The sequence below is a fragment of the Lathamus discolor genome, chromosome 10, assembly GCF_037157495.1.
Source record: "Lathamus discolor isolate bLatDis1 chromosome 10, bLatDis1.hap1, whole genome shotgun sequence".
Classification (NCBI taxonomy): domain Eukaryota; kingdom Metazoa; phylum Chordata; class Aves; order Psittaciformes; family Psittacidae; genus Lathamus; species Lathamus discolor.
In genome coordinates, this window is record NC_088893.1 from 6,850,037 (window position 1) to 6,856,675 (window position 6,639).

At 57.9% G+C, this 6,639-nt stretch overlaps 1 protein-coding gene across 1 annotated transcript in view; it reads right to left on the reverse strand.

The window, feature by feature from the left end:
- LOC136020088 (uncharacterized) overlaps positions 1-6,639 on the reverse strand; it is a 137,581-nt gene that overhangs the window by 34,252 nt on the left and 96,690 nt on the right. The gene's annotated exons all lie outside the window — the stretch shown is intronic.

A 6,639-nucleotide genomic window follows, 5' to 3' on the forward strand; every position in this document is an offset into this window, starting at 1 on the left:
CCTTGGTGACCATGTGCCTGGCAGGAGTGCCTGGTGCCACCACATCTGTATAGGTGGCATTGGTGTTGGGGTGAGGGTACAGCACAGCTGGGGCATTATCATTGAGGTCAGTGACAAACACACTGACTGAGACATTAGTGGCCAGAGGTGGAGAGCCACCATCCTGGACCTGCACAGTCATGCTGAACTCCACCTGGTCCTCATGGTCCAGAGACGTGAGCAGGTAGAGGGTGCCATTCTCCCGGTTGATAGAGAAGAGGTGGCCTACACTGGAGTCACCCTGTAAGAGGGTATAGGAGAGATGGGCATTGCTCCCAAGGTCCGGGTCTGTGGCACTGACATTAAGAATGGGAATGCCAGGCATGTTGTTCTCCAGCACATACACATCGTAGGAGTCCTGGGAAGACTTGGGCGCATTGTCATTGACATCTGATACCTGCACCAGGATCTGTTTTGCCACAGACAAGGGTGGTGAGCCCGAGTCCTTGGCTGTGACGGTGATGTTATACTCTGATGTCTTTTCCCGGTCCAGAGCTGCTTTTGTTTTCAATGTGTAGTAATTTTTGAGGGAGGAGCTGAGCATGAACGGGATCCCAGGGGAAATGAAACAGTTCACCAGACCGTTGTCATGTGAGTCCAAGTCGGTTACACTCAGAAGAGCTACGACTGTCCCTGGGGCTGCATCTTCAGGCACAGGGCTGTACACAGAAGTCACTGTCACCTCTGGAGCATTGTCATTCACATCCAAAACTTCCACCAGCACTTTGCAATGAGCCACACCAGGAACAGCACCCTTGTCTTTAGCCTGTAAGTAAATCTCATACAGCTTTGTTTCCTCATAGTCCAGCTGTCCCTTGACCCTCAACTCCCCTGTGGCCGAGTCCAGAGCAAAGAGTTCTCGTACCTTGGTGGGCGTGTGGCTGCTGAAGGAATAGATGATGTCTCCATTGGGCCCATCATCAAGATCGTACGCACTGATCTTGGCAACCAGGGTACCACTGGGCGTATTCTCCCTCACACTTGCCTTGTAGGTGGATTGATTGAAGACCGGGGTGTTATCATTGGCGTCCACGACGTCAATGTGGATCTGCACGTGGGCCGATCGTGGCGGGCTGCCTCCATCCAGTGCGGTCAAGACCAAGTGCAACTCCCGTTGCTCCTCCCTGTCTAGCTCTTTCTCCAGCACCAGCTCCGCGTACTTGCTGCCATCCACCCTCGTCTGCACGTCGAGCACAAAGTGGGGGTTGGCGCTGAGCTGGTAGGTCTGCAAAGAGTTAATCCCCACATCGGGGTCTTGCGCGCTCTCTAGCGGGAAGCGAGCTCCCGCTGCCACCGACTCGCTGATTTCCAGCCTCGCCTGGCTGCTGGGAAAAACCGGGTCGTTGTCATTGATGTCCTGGATCTCCACGGCGCCGCTGTACAGCTCCAGCGGGTTTTCCACCACGATCTCAAAGCTGAGGGAACAGGGAGAGAGCGCTCCGCACAGCTCCTCCCGGTCGATCCGCTCGCTCACCAGCAGCGCGCCACTCGCCAGATCCACCCCGAAGTACTTCTTGCTGCCGCCGGACACCACCCGCAGCCGGCGTCCCGGCAGCCGCCCCAGGTCCAACGCCAAGTCGGCTACCACGTTTCCCACCGCGGAGCCTCTCCGCGCCTCCTCGGGAATCGCATAGCGAATAGCGGCGGAAACCCAATCGGAAACGCCGAACAAAAGCAAGAGGCTCAGTACCTGCCCCGTCGTCACCCCGCGGCTCCTTACAGCAACGCCGTTCATCGCACAGGACGGCCGCGCTCACCTCTTCGTCCCCCCGCCCCAGCTAGAAATCCTCAGCTCGCCCCGTCATGCCGCTGGCCAGCGCGCCCCGGGAAGCGGCGGCGGCAGGAGGACGGGCATTGCTTTCCGGGCTGCGCCGCGACTCCCTCCCGGGCTCTCTCTGAGACCGTCTGCGCCTCATCCCGGCTCCGAGCGGGGCCGGGCCGGCAGATCCCCCCCGCTCCATCATTGGCCGACAGCGGCACACACAGTCCCGGCCAATAACTGCACGGAGCGCAGGGCTACCGGAACTCCGCCGAGGTGCAGCGGGGCTCCAGCCCGTTGACCCCGAAGGGAAAGAGCAAACCTGCGAGAAACCCGGCTGATGACAGCCGGGCTGGGAGAAGCAGTGTAGGAAGGGCACGGGGACTGCCGTGTGCAGGAAGGAAGGTGTAAGAGATGGTGGAGAGGATGACGCCAGAAAGAAAGGGATGGAAACGGGGGAGGGCAGGGGTTGTCCCGGGAAAACCTCGCTGGAAAGAAGCAGCGGGAACAAGAAGGGGAGGTGAAGAGGGTCGGCCGGGGTACACAGGGCGCCGAGGAAATCCAGCTCCGTGTCCTTCGGGACCTTCAGAATGCCGGTCCTCCCACCCAAGTGCTTGGTCAGACCCTTCCTGATACCTCACGGCGTCGCGCCTTTGTGCCACCAAAGCACCGTAGTCGGCAAAACGACACAGATTTAGTGCTGCCGAGTGATAAGCAGCTGCTCCGGCAGCAGCACAGTCACCCCGCAGGGCAGCTCCTGCTGCGGGGTCCCCAGGACCACCTGGGACCTGCACCTCCTGTACCTTCCGAGGCGCCCCCTCCATGCCCCGTCACTGTTCCCGCAGGCATCTTCCCCGACAAATCGTAAAGTTCTCGGTTTAATACGCCCTCCTGCTCTCGCCACCGCTCAGCTTGCTCCCTGGTACCTGTTTCCACCAGCCAGAAGTGGGAAAATCACGGTCTGGTTCGCCGGGGTCGGGAGCGGTTCCCGTTCCCGTACAACAACAGCCCAGCAGGTTCACAGCACCGCGTGAACCACGGCACCAGCAGCGCCTGGGCAAGAAACAGCCAATTCCCGGGATGCCAGCCTGCGGTTGCAGTTGTTGCTGTCATCAGTAACTCGTGATAGGACCGGTTTCCCGACGTTTCGAGTGCTCATATGAATAAAACTACCGCTAATTTCGGGGTTTTTTTCTCCATCACCTACGTAACTGCTCAGCTATCACGGTGGGAAAGGGACAAGGAAGCTTGATAAGGGAGCGCCAGAACAAATGTCAATGGCGGCTGTGGCCAAGAAACAGCGCCCAGGTGTCCTCCCACAGCCGAGACATATAACGAAAGGATGGCGATGCCTGCGAAATAACTCGGGCTGGAAAGGAGCTCCCAGGAGTTCATTCACAGACCGAGAGAAAGGACAAGGCTCTCCTGCAAACCTGGTTCGGAAACGCGGTGGCTGGATTTCTGTTACCCTGCTGCTTGTTATGGCTGCATCGTGGAAGGGCTGCAATTAACACAAACCAACGTGGGAGACACGACACAGGGACCTTGATTCTGTCCTCGCTCCGTACAGCCCTGTTACCTGCCGTGAGCGGGCAGGATCTTCCCACAGACGTAGTATCAAACGGCCGGCACAGTCTTTCCTCTCTGCATGCTATTTCCTTTCCTACTGAATAAACCCTACGAGTAATAAATCCTATCAGGGCTACTTAGCATTCTTACCAGTCCACAGAATGTGATAAAAGTATACGCACCACGCTGGTAATATCCGTTAGTCATCTAACGCTGTATTTTAATAGAATTTAATTTCGGAGCAATTTAAAGACTGAGAAAGAAAATTGTATGCTTTAACCACTGCAGCTGCATCGTGCACGTAAGTACATGTTATTCTCTATCCTTTTTGGAACTCCATAGGTCCTTATGCAACCAAATCCCAATTACTTATAAAGAGTAGAAAATCCGCATCTTGCTTCGAGGCAAATTTTGAAACAGCATTCTGCCACCCGTTTTCTCTGAAATACGCCCTGAATCTTTTTTCCCAAGCACTGCCCATTTCGTGTCTTTCCTAAACACAATTCACTGAGTAATTTTGTCTACCACGAGTACCACAATTAAGGAATTTCTCATGAGTGCACACACAACCCCTATTCAGAGTACCTCGTTCGCTTAATCCCAGCAACAGCAGAACGGCCAAGCAGCAGAGAGCTGAGTACAGCAAAGATCTCAGGAAAGGCATAGAACATTTCCATGTATTTTGGGTGATCTGCAGACATTACGTCTCCTTCACTTTGACAGGAAGCCCGAACATTGAAAGTGATGCTTCATTGTTCCAGAAATGAAATTGTTCCGGATATTGTTCCATTGCTCTCACCATTTGGAGGCAAGTGGAAACGTGTGACAGTTTAAGGGGAAAACCGCCTTTTCCCTGCATCAGGAATTCCTTCGGGGACGGGCTCAAGCCAAACCCCAGCCAGAGCTGCTCAGTGGTGTTATTCCCGGCTCTGCCGGGGCTCAGGAGAACCCGGTGGCAGCAGCAAACCCAAAGCATTTTTGCTCTGCTCCGGGTTCAGAGCTACAGTGAGGCACCAGCCCCGGCTCCCCAGACGGCGGGGATATGGTAAGTCACGGGTTTGCACAACATCTTCCTTTTGAGAGCCTATGAAAAAAAATCCAAAAAACCCCCAACAAACCAAAACCACATCTACAAAACGAGTTGGGAAAAGCCGGGAACCGAGTTGCTGCCTCACTGAACGAACACGCCGGGATAGATCACACACCGTTATCACAGGAAAACGCTCAGATCCGGCTGAGATAATAAAGGAAGCAGTCACTACACTAAGACGAAAGGGCTGCCTCAGCCTCGGACCTCAAGACATTTTTGCCCCCGCTCCACCCTGTATCCACTCACCACCCCGGCTCGGTGAAACTTGCGCTAGGAGTAGGACAGACAGCAGTACTGACAACACTGTGTTGCGCCTCGGGGCACAAACGACAAATCGCGGACGAGACTGAGCAGGTAAAATGGTAGTCAGGGGCCCATGTGCCCCCCAAACCTTGCACAGACTCTCCTGAGCAGCGCTCCCGGAGACGACGTTGAGTTCTGTCGGTTGCCCACCCATCTCTGAGCGGAGAGCAGAGGAAGATGATTCACACAAGCCCGAAGACTCACACAAGCCGGCAGAGAGGGGATCCCAGGACAGAAACTCACCTGTGCCAGGATCCCAGGGCTGGAAGGGTCTTTGCCAGAGTCAGTGCCTGAGCCAGGTTCCCCAGCTAGGAGACGATCAGAAAGCGCTGATGCCGCTGGTCTCAGAAATGTAAAATCCTTCCGTCCCGACTCGGAGGCTAAACACACCTCATAGGAGTAGGGCAAGGGCAAAGTGCTGTTGCAGTAGTTGTACGGTGCTTTTGAGCCAAGGGTGGAATACATTTCTTTATCAGAAGTAATAAAACCGGAAGGGCTCCTCGACCGTCGGCATTTAAAGAACAATATCAAAATGACTGTGAAAACGAACAATAAGCACACAGCAACGAGTGCCACTACAAGAATGAGATTTAGATCAGATGTCAGCTCGGGCACAGCATCTCTGTCGCTCAGCTCCGGCAGCGCCTCCTGCAAGCTCTCGGCCAGCACCACGTGCAGCGTGGCCGTGGCCGACAGCGCCGGCTGCCCGTGGTCCTTCACCACGGCCACGAGCCGCTGCTTCGCCGCGTCCCTGTCCGACACAGCCCGCGCCGTGCGCACCTCGCCGCTGTGCAGCCCCACGCGGAACAGCGCCGGCTCCGGCGGCTGCACGAGCTCGTACGACAGCCAGGCGTTGCGCCCCGCGTCCGCGTCCACCGCCACCACCTTGGCCACCAGGTACCCGGCCTCGGCCGACCGCGGCACCATCTCGAAAGGGACGGGGGCCGCGGCAGCTCCCGTGCCCGTGTCTGTCCCCGAGCTCACCGCCGGCCACAGCACCCGCGGCGCGTTGTCGTTGCGGTCCAACACGAAGACGCGCACCGTCGCCGTTGAGCTCCGAGCCGGTTCCCCGCCGTCCTGCGCCCGCACCACCACCGCGAACTCTCGGCACTGCTCGTAGTCGAAGGAGCGCTGCGCGTACACTGCGCCGCTCTGCGCCTCCACCGACACGTACGGCTCCGCGCCCGCGCTGCCACCCTCCAACGAGTACCTCACGCGCCCGTTGCTGCCTGCGTCCGCGTCTCGCGCACTCACGTGCAGCACCAACGCCCCCGCAGCGTTGTTCTCTGCCACGTAGGCGCTGTAGGCGGCCTCCTCGAACACCGGCGCGTTGTCGTTCACGTCCGACACCTCCAGCACCAGCGCCGTGCTGCTCGAGAGCGCCGGGCTGCCCCGGTCTCTCGCCACCACCGTCACCCGGTGCTCGGATTTCTGCTCCCGGTCCAGCGCGCTCGCCGTCACCACCTTGTGCGAGCCGCCCGACGACGCCACGAGCGACAGCGGCGCCTCGCCCGACAGCTCGCACCACACCTGACCGTTCTCCCCAGAGTCCGGGTCCTTCACGTTCAGCAGGGCCACAACCGTACCGGCCGGCGCGTCCTCGGGCACAGGGCTCGACACCGACAGCACCGTGATTTTCGGCGCATTGTCGTTCACGTCCAGCACCTCCACCTCCACCTCGCAGTGCGCCAACAGCCCACCCCCGTCCCTCGCTTCCACTGCCAGGCTGAACGAACGCGTGTCCTCGAAGTCCAGCGCCTCCTGAAGCGTGATCCTCCCGCTCTCCGTGTCCACCATGAACTTCTGAAGCACCTCAGCCGGCATTTTCCCAAAGCCGTACGTGATGCGGGCGTTGCTGCCTGAGTCGGCATCAGAGGCG